The sequence below is a fragment of the Euprymna scolopes genome, chromosome 5 (assembly GCF_053919585.1).
Source record: "Euprymna scolopes isolate OS-2025 chromosome 5, ASM5391958v1, whole genome shotgun sequence".
Classification (NCBI taxonomy): Eukaryota; Metazoa; Mollusca; class Cephalopoda; order Sepiida; family Sepiolidae; genus Euprymna; species Euprymna scolopes.
The window spans coordinates 61,849,404-61,864,906 of record NC_136486.1 but is presented as its reverse complement, the minus strand read 5'-3'; the positions used below and the strand labels follow the sequence as shown (position 1 = coordinate 61,864,906).

At 35.1% G+C, this 15,503-nt stretch overlaps 1 protein-coding gene across 6 annotated transcripts in view; it reads left to right on the top strand.

Moving 5' to 3' along the window:
* The window catches only part of LOC145276816 (putative G-protein coupled receptor 139), a 715,998-nt gene that overhangs the window by 8,647 nt on the left and 691,848 nt on the right, over positions 1–15,503 (top strand). The gene's annotated exons all lie outside the window — the stretch shown is intronic.

Below are 15,503 nucleotides of genomic sequence, written 5' to 3'. Positions count from 1 at the left end.
CATCATATATATTCAATGCAGTTTTGACTTTCAGAATTTAAACTTGGTATATAACGCATTCACGTATCTGCAAAAATTTTCATCGGTTTTCATCCAGAAAAGGGTGGTTCAGATGTCAAAATTTAAAAAAAATAGTGCTTCGGGGGTCATCTGACTTTAACTGTTTGGCAACTGTTTTTTTTTGTTTTTTTTTTACTTCATTTGTGCGAATCGTTTATTTAATGTTAAGATAAAGCAGGTTTGAAATCACTTTTTTAAAGAAGGTGTAAAGTTGGCCTAATGGTTATCGTACTTGTCTCACTATCTCTAGGTTTTGACTTTGATGTTAGTTCGAGTACTTTTTTCTTGCAAAAAAGCCATGTGTTTAGAAAAAAAAGATAACACTCGAATACATATATCTCATTGTCTTTCCGGTTATTTTTACTTCATTTTTTTTTTAAGGATTTAAAGTTATATTTAATGCCATGAAATGCCAGGTATATATAGTACATCTATACCAATGAGGAAATTTTTCAAAGTCTATATGCAAGTATTTTTAAACTACAAACGGGAAATTTGTTATATTGGGTAGCCAGACATGTGAACTTCATTTCAATCCGTTTTCATGGTGAAAATAGGCTAATATTAAGTGCAAGTTGAAAAAAAATTGTAAGTGTTGACTTTCGGAATTTTAACAGTTTGTCAACTGTTATACGAATGCGCATGTGTAAATCGTTCACATTACACATTACTTATATGAAGAATAAGTAAGTTTAAAAACACTTTTTAAATATCATCTCAAGCTGGCCAAATGATAATCGATATTGACACATTGTCTTTAGGTTTTGGTTTCGATTTCAGCTCGAGTATTTGTCTTTTTAGTTACAAGAAATGAGCGGTTTTGAAAGATATTATACTCCCATGCACATGTCTCTGCCTTTATCTCCCGTTTTTTTTTTAATTTTTCATTATTAGTGAACGTGTCTGTGTGTATGTCTATATGCTTGTCTGTGTACATTTCCTTACGAAATAACTCTACAGTAAGTCTACAATAAGTCTACAGACTCGAAATTTGGTATACAGGGTAGTGAGTTTTGGGAAAATCGATGAGATGTGGGTTCGGCCAGAAATATGGCTGTTAATAATGGTCAAAGTTTAACGATATGACCTTTAACAACTCTACCAATCTCCGACAATTTTTAGTCCAATAACTTAAAATATTAGATATATGTTCCTCGGACATGGATCTAACTTAATATCTTTATTTGAGCCCAAAAGAATAAATTTTAAAGGGTCATACCGGGGTTAAATTTTACAAAATTGACATTTTTTTTTTTGCTCAGCATACACCTCCAACACCCCGGGCCATGTCGGGCAACCATGTTAGTGTATTTATAAAGGTGAACGTGTCTGTGTATCTGTCTGTGTGTCTTTTTGTGTGTCTGTCTGGGTACATTTCCCTAAATAATAACTCTGTCAATTTCTAGTCTACAGGCTCGAAATTTGATATACAGGTTACTGAAATTTGCGAAAATTTATGTGATCGGTTTCGGCCAGAAATTTGGCTGTAAGGGGTCAAAGTTCAAAGATCTGTATCTTTGAAAACTTTACCAAACTTCTCCGACAATTTTTTTATCTAAACACTTGAAATTTTAGATATATGTTCCTTGGACATAGATCCAACTGAACAACTTTATTTGAGCCCAAAACAATAAATTTTAAGTGGTCATAATAGGGGTCCAAATTTAAAAAAAATGACCTCTGCGTTTTCTACCTTATTACACAGACATTTCTGGTCTTAACATTAGAAATTTTGCATAATGTGTATTAAGAGATAGGGCAGGCTTTATCATCGGTTTGGATCGAACATTTAAAGTTACCAATATATAAATGTTTATGTGTATGTATGTTTGCATGTCTGCATGAACCTTTCGAGAGAAGCACGCATTTTACCAAGATCAATATCGTTTTGAAATTCGACCTTTCCTAAAAAAAATATCGAAAAATTGGCTAAAAACATTAACATCTTCACCTCCAGCTAAGCACATTTCTACAGTGTGGGGTCGCTTTTTTCGCCAAAATTTTTGAAAGATATCCTCTCCTTTAGATTGTCTTGTCTTAATGTAAACACAAATCGATTCAGGTTTGGCAATGGTCGTAACCGCAAAGACGTCAGGTTTTTTTCCCCGCTCCTTTCCTACTTCGCGGTACGGGTTCGAGCCTACCACAGCTTTTTTTTTTTTTTTTTTGCTCAACATACACATCCAAAACACCCGGAACACCCGGGCAAATCCGGGTTGAAATGCTAGTATATCTATAAAAGTGAACGTACCTGTGTATGTGTGTGGCTGAGTGTCTGTCTGTGTACATTTTCCTACGCAATAACTCTGACAATATTTACCTACAGACTCGAAATTTGATATACAGGATACGAAGATGTGGGAAAATCTATGTAATTGATTTTTGGCTCGAAATTATGCTTTTAATAGGTCAAAGTTTAACGAGTTGACCTTTGACAACTCTACAAAAGTCCTTCGTCAATTTTGGGTCTAAACACTTGAAATTTTAGATATAGGTTCCTTGGGCATGGATCTAATTTAATAAATTTATTAGAGTCCAAAATAATAATGGTTACGGAGTCATAATAGAGGTCAAATTAATAAAAAAATGAGCTCTTCGGTCTCTACCAAATTACTCAGCCAATTTTTGGTCTAAACATTTGAAATTTTACATAAAGGTTATTCAGTGATACGTCACGCTTTTTAATCGGTTTCGGTCGAAAATATGTAGTTACCAATATATAAATGTATGTATGTATGTTTGCATGTCGCCTAAAACTTTAGACAGAGTTGAGGGATTTATAAAGATCAACACCGTTTTGACGTTTGACCTTTAAGACGACAAATATCGAAAAATTCGCTAAAAACATTAATATCTTCACCTCTCAGCTGGGCAATTTTCTACAGGGGCGTCGCTTTCTCCGCCGATATTGTTGAAAGTCATCCTCCCCTTTCGATAGTTTAACCTTAATTAAAACCTACGTCACTTCCTGGTGTGCGGTGGTCTTAACAGCAAAGACGTCACGTTTTCCCCGTTCTTTTCCTCTTTCGCGGTATGGGTTCACGCCTACCTGCCTACTACAACATTTTTTTTTTGCTCAACATACACATCAAAACACCCGGGCCATGCCGGGCTAAAATGTTAATATATCTATATTAGTTAACGTGTTTGTGTGTGTGTGTGTTTGTCTGTCTGTCTGTGTGTCTGTGTACATTTTCCTTCGCAATAACTTAATAAAAAAATAATTTTAGATATAGACTCCTTGGACATGGATCTAACTTAATAACTTTATTTAAACCCAGAACAATAAATTTTAACGGTCATAATAGGGGTCAAATTAAAAAAAAAATAATTTTTTTTTTTTTTTTTTTTTTTTTTTTTTTTTTTTTTTTTTTTTTTGCTCAGCATACACTTTCCCACACCCGGGCAACGGCGAGCACCTATGCTATTATATTTATAAACATGAACGTGTATGTGTGTATGTGTGTGCACATTTCCATACACAATAACTCTGCCAATTTTTAGTCTGCAGACGCGAAATATGATATACAGGGTATTGAGGTTTGGGAAAATGTTTGTGATCGGTGTTCGGCCAGACATTTCGCTTTAAAGGAGTCAAAGTTCACCGATTTCACCTTTGAGAACTCTACCAAATTCATCCGACAATTTTGGGTCCAAACACTTGAACTTTTAGATATAGGTTCTCTTGGACATGGATCTACCTTAATAAATTAGTTCGAGTTCAAAACAATAAATGCTAAGGGGTCTTAATAGGGATCAAAGTTTTAAAAAAATTAATCGTTTTTTTTTTGTCGAAGTGAACGTGTCTGTGTATTTGGGTGTCTGTGTGTGTGTGTAATGTTAAGGGGTTATAATAGGCGTCAAAGTTTTAGAAAATTGACCTCGGCAGCCTCTACCAAATTACTAAGAGAATTTCTGGTATAAACATTTGAAAGTTTACATACAGGACATTCATAGATATAGCAAGATTTTAATCGGTTTGGGTCGAAAATTTTTATTTACCAATATGACAATGTATGTATGCATGTATGTTTGCATATCTGCGTAAAACTTTGATAGAGTCGACGGATTTTACCAATATCAGTAGCGTTTTAAAGCTGGACCTTTCAACGACAAATATCGAAGAATTAGCTAAAAACATTACTATCTTCACCTTCAACTGGGGACATTTCTGCAGAGGGGGGGTCGCTCTTTTCGCGCTTATTTTTGAAAGCAATCCTCTCCTTTTGATTGTCTAGCCTTAATTTTTTTTTAAATATCACTTCCGGTTTGCCGGTGGTCGTAGCAGCATAAACCTCATGCTTTTCCTTCTTCGGGGTACGGGTTCGAGCCTGCCTTCCTACTACATCTTTTTTTCTTTTCTTTTTTTTTTGATCACCAGACACATCCAAACACCCGAGCAAGGCCAGCCTGGAATTCTAGTATATCTATAAAAGTGAGGGTGTATATGCGTCTGTGTGTTTGCGTGTGTGTGGGTACATTTTCTTACGCAATAACTCAGTCAATTTTAAGTCTACTCGAAATTTGATGTGCCGGGTACTGAGATTTGGAAAAGTCTTTGTGGTCTGTTTTCGGCCAGAAATTGGGCCGTTTAGGGGTCAAACTTACACGATATGACATTTGAGATCAATATCAGACTCCTCCGACAATTTAGGGCCTAAACACTTGAAATTAAAGATATAGGTTCCTTCGGCATTGATCTAATTTAATAACTTGTGTTGAGCCCAACACAATAAATGTTAAGGGGTCATAATAGTGGTAAAATATTTTAAAAAATTGACCTTTTTTTTTTTTGCTCAGCATACACATCCGAACGTCCGGCAACGCCGGGCACCCATACAAACATATCAATAAAAGTGAACGTGTCTGTTTGTCTGTGTGTGTCTGTCTGTGTGTCTGTGTGTGTGTTTGTACATTTCACTACGAAATAACTCATTCAATTTTTAGTCTGCAGACGCAAAATGTGATATACAGGGTACTGGGATTTGGGAAAATCTATGTGGTCTCGTTTTCCGACAGAAATTTGGGTGTAAAGGGGTCAAAGTTCAACGATTTGACCTTTGAGAACTATACCAAACTCCTTCGACAATTTTGTGTCTAAACACTTGAAACTTTAGATATAGGTTCCTCGGACATGGATCTAATTTAATAACTTTCAGCCCAAAACAATAAATGTTAAGGGGTCATAATAGGGGTCAAAGTTAAAAAAAAATGCCCTTTTAAATTTTTTTTCTCAGCATACACCCCCAAATGCCCGGGCGACGTCGATCACCCGTGATAGTATATCTCTTAAAGTCAACGTGTCTGTGTGGGTGTCTGTGTGTATACATTTCCCTACGCTAGAAGTCTGTCAATTTAAAGTCTACGGACTCGATAAATGATATACAGGGTACTGAGATTTGGGAAAATGTTTATGGTCCGTTTTCGGACAGAAGTTTGACTGTTAAGGGGTTACCTTTGAGATCTCTACCAAACTCCTTCGACAATATTGTGCCTAAACATTTGAAATTTTAGATAGAGGTTTCTTTGGCATGGATCTGACTTAATAACTTGATTTAAGCCCAAAACAATAAATGTAAAAGGGAAATAATAGCGGTCAAATTTAAAATAAAAGTGACTGATTTTTTTTTTGTTTTGCTCAACATGCACCTCCAAACACCCGGGCAACGCCGGGCTGAAATGCTAGTATATATATATATATATATATATATATATATATATATATATATATATATATATATATATATATATATGAAATGCATTTATACAAACATTGATGGCTACATATGTGCATACATGTTTCTGTAATCACCCGCGTTGGGGGGGGGGATTACGTCTTCAGGCCAAGAATTATCGACGATAATTCTTGGCCTTAAGACGTAATCCCCCAACGCGGGTGATTACAGAGACATGTATGCACATATGTAGCCATCAATATTTGTAAAAATAAATTGCATATACCTGCTCTGTTCACTCATTGAGCACTCTTTGGTAGACACATGTTGTTCCATTGGATGTACTTCTAGGAAACTAAACTCTACTGGCTATATATATATATATATGTATATATATATATATATATATATATATATATATATATATATATATATATATATATATATATATATAAAGGTGATAAATATTATGTATCAATAGAAAGTTTGTTTTATTGTCTACCAGCAGTTTTATAGAGCTAGTCCATGAAATACTTAAAGTAGAGATGAAAACATACGGTTTCCAGGGAGATGGAATTTCATGACTAGGCTACAAATTAATTGAACACAGAACGCTTAGTTTAAAAATTAACTCGAGTCCAAGATGCTTTTTTTAATTGTGATAAGACCTATGCATATCTTTAATGTAAATTGACGATCACACATAAAATATCGATAATCTAATTTGAATCATCCACAAACAGTTCTATCTACTACACGGTTGTTTTCATTATTGCTGTTTGATTAAGTGGCAATTTTTGCCCACATTCACAGCAAGAATTTGTGAGTAAACAACCACAAAAGAATACTTCAATTTCTTCTTCTTTACAAAATACAAAGCGCATCTTGCAAGAAAAAAATATTACTTTTAAGCAGTGTCTGCGATGCAGAGGAGTAAAGCAGATAAAATGTCGAATGGAAGCAAAAACTTACTAAGTCGTTTTTTTAAAAATAATCAGATAAACTTAAGTGTATCATTTTCCCATTCCATTGTTATTTCGTATGCTCATCTTGATTAACTAAGTGTCCAACTATCCAAGTTCGTTAATCCTCATTCTTGAGTGGCCCCCGCGCCTTGATTATGTCGTATATTAAAAACGATGTATAAATTTATGTTAGAAACTGTAATCAATAGTAAGCTTCTCCGTAAATGGCATTTAGCCTTTTATACTATTACTGGTTTGTTTCCATGCAATCGTCCCTAAACGACCATAATATCTTAGAAGCTGTATCATTGACTTACTCCTGATCTCACTTTGTGTATATTTTTCCGGCGTGGTAATCAGGTAATACATGCCGACACTTGTCTAGGATTTAAGTATCGTATTTCTTTATTTCCCTACTTCCGGATGAATTAATAAGGAAAGTAAGTTTTTTTCATTTAATTTTTCTTTCTAATTATATCTCGGGAGCTAGATTTCAACCCTGAAAAAAAAAACAAGTATTTTTCAATTTGTCAATAACAGTTCTTATGAAATGGAAACGTAGACAAAATAAATGGAGTCCAGAGTCACGAGGTTAATGTAAGCTCATTTTGTTTACGTTCCATAAAATATTAAAATATTATGAGGGAGAAATGTGAATGAGAGATTTATTCAAGACAATTTATCACCACTGGATATTTTATCGAATATGTAGTTTTAAATAATGTAAGCGTTCTACGAAATAAGTTTTTAAAATATAAAAGTTCCATTCAAACGTAACCAAAAAGGTGATTTCTGTAAGGATGCACAATTAATAACTTAAGAAATTACTAATAAGCATTTATGAAAAACAAGGCGAAAAAACAACTTTCATGATACTCAGTTAGACTCACAAAACCTCCCATCTCACAATGCATTCATTAATAATTTTGCAATTCCTTCATATATAAATGCATTGTGTCTAAACTATTACGCACCATTTTATGAAACTTTTGTACGCCGTCACATACACATTTATTTGTCATAATAAAATCCTATCTTACTTCTTACAAGCGACATAATCACGTTCGCAAAGATCTTAAGCCGAGGAAGTTGGTATTCCTCCCTCAACTCCAAAGTACTCTTACCGCTCCCAGTAAACACCAGGTACATAAACAAACATCATAACTATATGTCTTGACAATTTATTCACTGCATGAAATAATTATAGACATACAGCTACCTTTACACTTCGCCATTCGAAAATAAGTAAGATCTCCACACTAACATCCGGTTATTCTCCTTGGCCGAGAACATATAATTCTATTCTTTGGGATTAAGCATATTCTTAAAAAAACGAACGCGCCAAAGGTTAAACTATATGGTCAGTCATGCTGATTCGTGTAGATTACACGAATCAGCATTTTATAAAATAAAAAAAAAACTAAAACTCGATTATATTCACGAATTGCGTAGTTATGCATTCATCATATCGCCACGTATTGTTTTAAATCAATTATAATTTCCTCGCGTAATTTTCCACGATATTACAGAGTAATGTTTACAAAAACTTACTATCATATTCAGTTTTAAGTTACACATATAAATAGTCGTCAATTTGGTACAAATTAGTTCCTTCAACTTTTTCTGATGATGTGTACGTCTATTACAAATACCGTTGCTTCGTTGGTTTCAGCGTTGTAATTTTTCCACTTTGCATTTTTTACATTAATAATCTACATAAAATAAAATACGTATCAAGTGCGCTTGAAACCCAAATACAACGTGATATTAGGAAAATAAACAAATATTTTACTTCTATCAAATTTATCACAAATATATTTCAGAGGTATACTCCATTTTCAGTGTGTTGTTTTGTTTCTTTTTTATCTTTTCTTCTTCCTTGCCATGCTGTAAATTTGGAGAATTTTGTTTCTAGCAGTTGTATTTTTCAATGTTTGAACCGTGCGAGAATAACGTCAAGGATGAGATGAGAGTTCATATAGAAACGTTGTTTTAATTTGAATAAAATAAAATACGCATCAGACAAGACGAGACATGTGGTTTTCGAGGTATAATGACATACATTATGAACTGTTATTCACTGTTCTGCACGTGCGCGATAAACAAATCTACTTCTCCTTCCACAGCACTGCCACTCCACCAACATTTTGTCTGATTGATAGTTTTTTCGAGTAAGCGTGCAGACAATAAATATCGTAAAGTTTGTGGCCAAATACTTTGACAATCTCCCTTATAACATGGGGTGTCTATTATCAAAGCCGTTCCTACCCTATCGACGTTAGGTGTCTCTATTTTATACAAAGTTCTTAATATGAGGAGGTTGATGTATCTATTATGGACACCGTTATAAACAGTAAGACCTCGATGATTGGCCCCCAACCTTAACTGTAGATTATTTATTTTACGATGGGGGTATGATTCCACCGTGCAACGCCGATTAAGGGGTCATGCTAGTTGCTATATAATTATGATTTATGAGCTAGAATTTGTTTAATGCTATGAAATACTAATAAACGCCCAGGGTTAGCCCATGCTCTCAATAAAGTAGCACGTGCGTACGAGCTAGGGAAACTCTTGATATATGAATATATGCATACAGATTAAGGGCTTGTTGCTGTCCGAGTTTGCTGATTTCCCCAAAAGTAGACTTTTGTCCACGACGAATTCTTCGTTTTTAGAAATTGGTTGTTTTATTGCGACTTCATTTTTAGTGGAGAAAGAAACTAGAGATTTAAAAAATACTAATAATCCAATGCGAGTGTGTGCTTTGTTCTCAGCTTTCATTACTTTCCAAGAAAGAAGAAAATTTAATTTACTAATATTATAATTCAACTGCAGAAAAAAAGGCAAAAACAATAGATAATCAGAAAATCTCATAATATATACCAAATATAATGATTATAACTAAAAAGTCCGCAAAATATATAGAGTGAAGAGGCAGAAAAAAGACTTTAAATTTGATTAAGGTCGTCGTGGGTTTTTTCTCCAAATTTAACCTTTCGTTTCGTAAAGATCTCTCCGTTAGCCTGTCAGTTTTATCTCCCTCTAAATTTAATCACCCCCCCACACACATATATATATGTATATATATATATATATATATATATATATATATATATATATATATATATATATATATATAGGGTTACCAAAAAAATACGGGCCCCGTTACACTTTATGTGATATACCCATTATTTATTCACCGATTGCCATTATTTTACAGGATATAGCAGAATCAACGACCGTTAGTTCACCAAGACTCCAGTGGGAGCTGGTACAAAGAATACATTGTGTTAAATTAAACTACAAGACAGGCTCGTTTAAGAAAGCCTAGGGCAATTTCATGCGTCAGTTCGAATGTTAAAAGGCTCCATCCAAAAGCAGAGTTCAGAACTGGGTGGACCACTTCGAGAAGTATGGGAGCGTGGAGAACCTCAACGCTGCCAGACAGAACCGTCCAAGCTACTCGGGACGTCCCAAGAAGCAAACAGCCGAGCTGGTCGAACCAGTAACAGAGTCTCTCCAGCAGAGTCCGAAACGCTCTGTGCGCAAGCGAAGTCAGCCCCCCGGTATGTCCCGTGAGACTTACAGGAGCGTGCTGGTGAACGATGTCATGTCTTACCAATAGAGAGTACGGACGCTGCAGACCCTTACAGTCTCTGATAAGAAGTAGAGAAGGGCTATAGCAGTCAGGATGCTCGAGAAGATCATCAAGTTTCCTAAACCTCGTTTGACCTCAGATGAAGCCCACTTCCATCTTGATGGAAAAGCGAACTCCAAGACAAATGTCTTCTGGAGGTAGTCCAGACCCTATTAAGTATGCACCAAGCCCCTGCACTCTCATAGGTGCACAGTGTGGGCTGCAATTTCGGCCAGAGTCATCATCGGACCAATCTTCATCGAAGAATCTGGCGCAACAGTGACAGTCACTAAAGAGCGGTATGTGGAGATCCTCAAAACCTTCAAGAGTGAGTTCCAGACAATTTAACCGTCGCTCATGAGTAAGTTCTGGTTCCAGCAGGGCGGAGCAAATTCTCACACCTCAAACCTGTCCCGAAATTGGCTGAAAGCGAACTTCGGAGGATGAGTGATCGTCTCAAGCCTGATTTTGAGTGGGCACCCCATAGCCCGGACCCAAGCCCCTCCTCAATTTTTTTTCTTTTGGGCTATCTTACGGACAAAGTCTTGGCAGGGAAACCCAGACCCATCACAAAACTCAAGGAAGCAATCAGGGAGGAGATGAGAGCCATTACGAATTCGGTCCGTAAGAACGTCATGTACAACTTCGTTCTGCGCCTCAAGAAATGCACGGAGCTAAATGTAAGCTATCTAGAACATATGCTGTAGAAGGGAGGAAAAAAGGGCAAATACCTTAGTGTTTTATGTGCTGTTTTGAATATAATAAACTTGTTATGACCACAGTTTCATTTCATTAGGACAAAACATTAAGAAACGGGACCTAATTAGAGTTAAAGCCTGTTTTTTTAGTGGATACCGCTGTAGCTTTCTCTCTCCCTATCTCTCTCTCTATCTCTCTCTCTCTCTCTCTCTCTATATATATATATATATATACATATATATATATATATATATATATATATATATATATATATATATATGTATGTATTCCGAAAAATTCTGGCCTTGATGGGATGATGGGAGATTAAAAAAAATTGCTATGTTTTAAAATGATCTAAAATAACAGCAAGGGGAGAATTGATTATAAATATTTCTTATATGTTATATCTCTCCTCTTTTAGAAATATGGTGCGATAATGAATATATCCAGTATGAAATAATTCTTATACACTCGATATGCAAATCTAGGAAAACATATGAGTATGGCTTAAATATTTTATGTCTTTAAAAAAAAGTGCTAAAAATAGGCTCTGGGTTATTTATGACAACCATAATATGGGATCTTAAAGGCAAATGTTATATAGCCTACTTCAAACGAGAATTTATATGTTAAGTTTTGATCACTGGTTGCTGATATGGAACTTATGAAATTGCAAAAGTATGTGCTATATCAATCTATCTATCTCTTTACATACAAATATGCCCTCTCTCTCTCTCTCTCTCTCTCTCTCTCTATATATATATATATATATATATATATATATATATATATACTCATCCACATACAGTACTGTTTCGCTGTTTTGCAGCTCATCAGTGAGGCTAGGCAGGTAACTACCTCAAGCCAGGATTGAAACCCGACCGTCTGCACGACATACAAGGTTCCTAACCACTACGCTATCGGCGGCTGCTGCGTGAAACTGAGTCAATCGCTTTATTGCAGATTAGTAAAATATAAAAAAATTCACTAAATATATCTTACAAAAAATATAAATTGTATAATCAAATGACTGCTTCATGTTATTCACCAAATTTGTATTCAAATTCATGCGATATTCACAAAGTTATGACATCTTAGTCTTTATCAAGAAATTTACATCGTTTATTGCAGGTCTCTTAAAATGTTGCATTAGGGTAAAAATACAATGTCTAATAATGAACACTTTATTTTGTATTATATTTGTCTGTGGAAGAATAATAAACAAAAGCACATACTAGGTGATAAACCTTAAATGATTTAATTATTCATTGATATATTCACCGTTTTAAAAATAAATTTAAACAACATTTCGTCCACCGAGGAATACAATTATTTGATCTGAAAAGGAGTTATGGTTCTGTCGATACCAACTATTTTCTTCCACAGGGAATCCTTTAAATTTAATTGCTCTGCCCCCTCATAAACACCTCTTTTAAACATTGATCAGAGATTTCAATCGGGTAAAGATCCGGAGAACACAGTGGCAAGCTGATGAGGGGTTTTTCTAAAGAGATGGATTCAAGGAAGGCTCCAGAATGTGAGAGTGCATTATCACGCATAAACACCATCTGAAAGCGACGTGACAATAGTAGGTCATCTAACCCTGGTGACAAATGTGTATCCTAAAAGGCCGTGTACGTATAGCTGGTAAGTTTAAAACCTTCTGGAACTCGGAATGATCCAACGAACTTATCCCCAATGATGCCCGCCCAAAACATAATCTCCTTGTTGGCGATGAACTCTGTAAGGAGGTGGAGTTCTTCTTTTTTACATGAGGGGCACCACTTATCAAGACAAAGGTGCTACTCGAGAATAACGGTAAATGGGGTATATATATGTCATTGTGATTGTAGCGTAGTAAATATAAGTGGAAATTTTATAACTTGGATTACTTAGGAGGGGGCGGTCCAATAAGAAGTTGTTCACGTTGGACTTGAAATAAATCTGATGGTAATCAGCTAAAAAGCAGGCAAACAGAATAGAATTCCACAGCCGAGCAGTTTTAAGAAAATAGTACTGTTCATAGAATCTACGTTTAAGTGTAGGCATAGATACAGAGTGTGGGAAAATTTTGATAGCGGTTCTGGCTAGACGAGTGTTTTCCGTAAATGTGTGGCGAAGAGTGGCTATAGATTAAAGTTCTACCATGAAAATATCGATAAAGCAGGGAGAGACCCGCTACATCTCTCCTGTGGGAAAGAGGTTGCAGGCAAGAGAAAAGGGCATCCTCCACTAAGCAACGAAGTCTATTTTGAACTCTGTCAAGACAGGAAAAGCTGTTTCTAGCAGCTCCTGCCCAGATGCGGCAACATCACTCCATCGTTAACCGGACCTGGTTTTTATATAGGTAGAGAATTGCATAAACAATGAGATATCTACTGGAGCGGTAGAAGGCTCGTACTGTTTTTTCCAGCGCCTTTGCCAATAGATTTGATGTACGTGCTCAATTTCGGATCGGGAGTAAAGGTCAAGCCAGAAGCTTGTCAAAACATAAAGCCTATATATATGTATATATATATATATATATATATATATATATATATATATATATATATGCATGTATATATATATATATAATGTTCCCCATCTTGAGTTGAGCATATTCAGAAGTGATACACAGATTACTATAAGCGTATAAAGCGGTGCTCTTTGTGTAAAAAATCGAGCTTAGGTATATCCACTATGTCAAAACATCGTTTATTCACGACTTGCACGGCATCCGCCCATTAGCGTAATGATAAGGAGACTTGACTGTCGGGTTTCAGTCCTGGTTTGAGGCTGTGTACTGTCTAGCTGCATTGATGAGCTGTGAAACAGCGAAACAGTACTGTATGCGGAGGACTATATATATATATATATATATATATATATATATATATATATATATGTGTGTGTGTGTGTGTGTGTGTGTGTGTATGTGTGCGCGTGTGTGTGTATTTATATAGTAATATACATACAGTACTGTTTCGCTTCTGGACAGGCAACTACCTCAAGCCAGGATTCAAACACGGCCACCTGTGCGACAGTTAAGGACTCTAACTATTACGCTAATCGTTGACTGCTGTGCGAGTCGTGAATTAACAATATTTTGACATCGTCCGAGATACCTAAGCTCGATTTGGTTACACAAAGAGCATCGTATAATCCGCCAATAGAAATTCATATACCAATTCTCAATATACTTAACTCAAGATAAGGAGATATGTAAAGCTAGATAGACACACCGGTCGATACTATTATATAATGAAGCATTGTGTTTGTATGTCTGAGAGTTCATTCTCTATGCACTCTAAAAACAGATAACCGATGTTTTTATGAAAGTTCACAGGAAGATACTTTATGTACCCGAAGTATTTATAGATAGGGATTGTTTCGGAATGTCTTCAATTAATATCAATAATCAAAATAATCTGATGAACGAATAGGGTTAAGATTTTCAACAGAGTAAAGAATTCCACTCCATCAAGGCCAGATGTTTAGAGAGAATATAAGATATTTTCTAATTCATTTCCCAAACTAGGGAACAAAAATCACTTAAGGAAATACCGTATAAAATTATCACGATTCTTGAATATGATACGTCGTGTTTTAAGTAAATGTTTTTTTTTTATTTGAGCAGAATTGAACCATGATAGTTGCCTTTTTCATTTAAAAATTAATTAAAAGCATTATCTATGAAAATAATTTACTAAAATAAACATTGGATATACTGCAATGTAAACTACAATATACTGCCGACAAAATCACTTCTAGATGCATGTGAACCGTTGTGATCCTCAACTAAAGACAATTCGACTTTAATGAAAAACAGATTATTTAACCGATTCCCGGACATTAAAATTATGGGACGATGGAGTATTTGTCGATATTCATTACTACCCAAGGAAACGTCTTGTCTCCCTGCTATATAAAAAAATGTGCATATATATATTGGAAGTGGAGCTTTTCTTTTTTAATAATAATAATAATAATAATAATAATAATAATAATAATAATAATAATAATATAGCCAGACTTTGTGGAAGTCTGGCTACATAATGTAGCCGAACTTTGTGGGCACCATATATATATATATATATATATATATATATATATATATATATATATATATATATATATATATATATATATATAAGGTGCCCACAATGTCTGGCTACATAATCTACAGGATGCTTCCACAAAGTCTGACTACATAATGTAGCCAGACTTTGTGGACACCCAGTGCTGGATAGATATGAATATACGTATAGGTACACGTGCATATTTATTTCAAATACCTAATAATTGCACATAACAGCCTCATCAGAGTGGTGTTATTTAATTGTGTGCAATTTGGAGAACGTTACAAAATACGACATAGTGTGAAACGAATTTTACTGCATTATGACGTAGAGTAAAATCGTTATGTGACTTAGTAGAGTAGTACAATGCAGAGTTAGAGATGGCAGATGTTGATTGGTAATC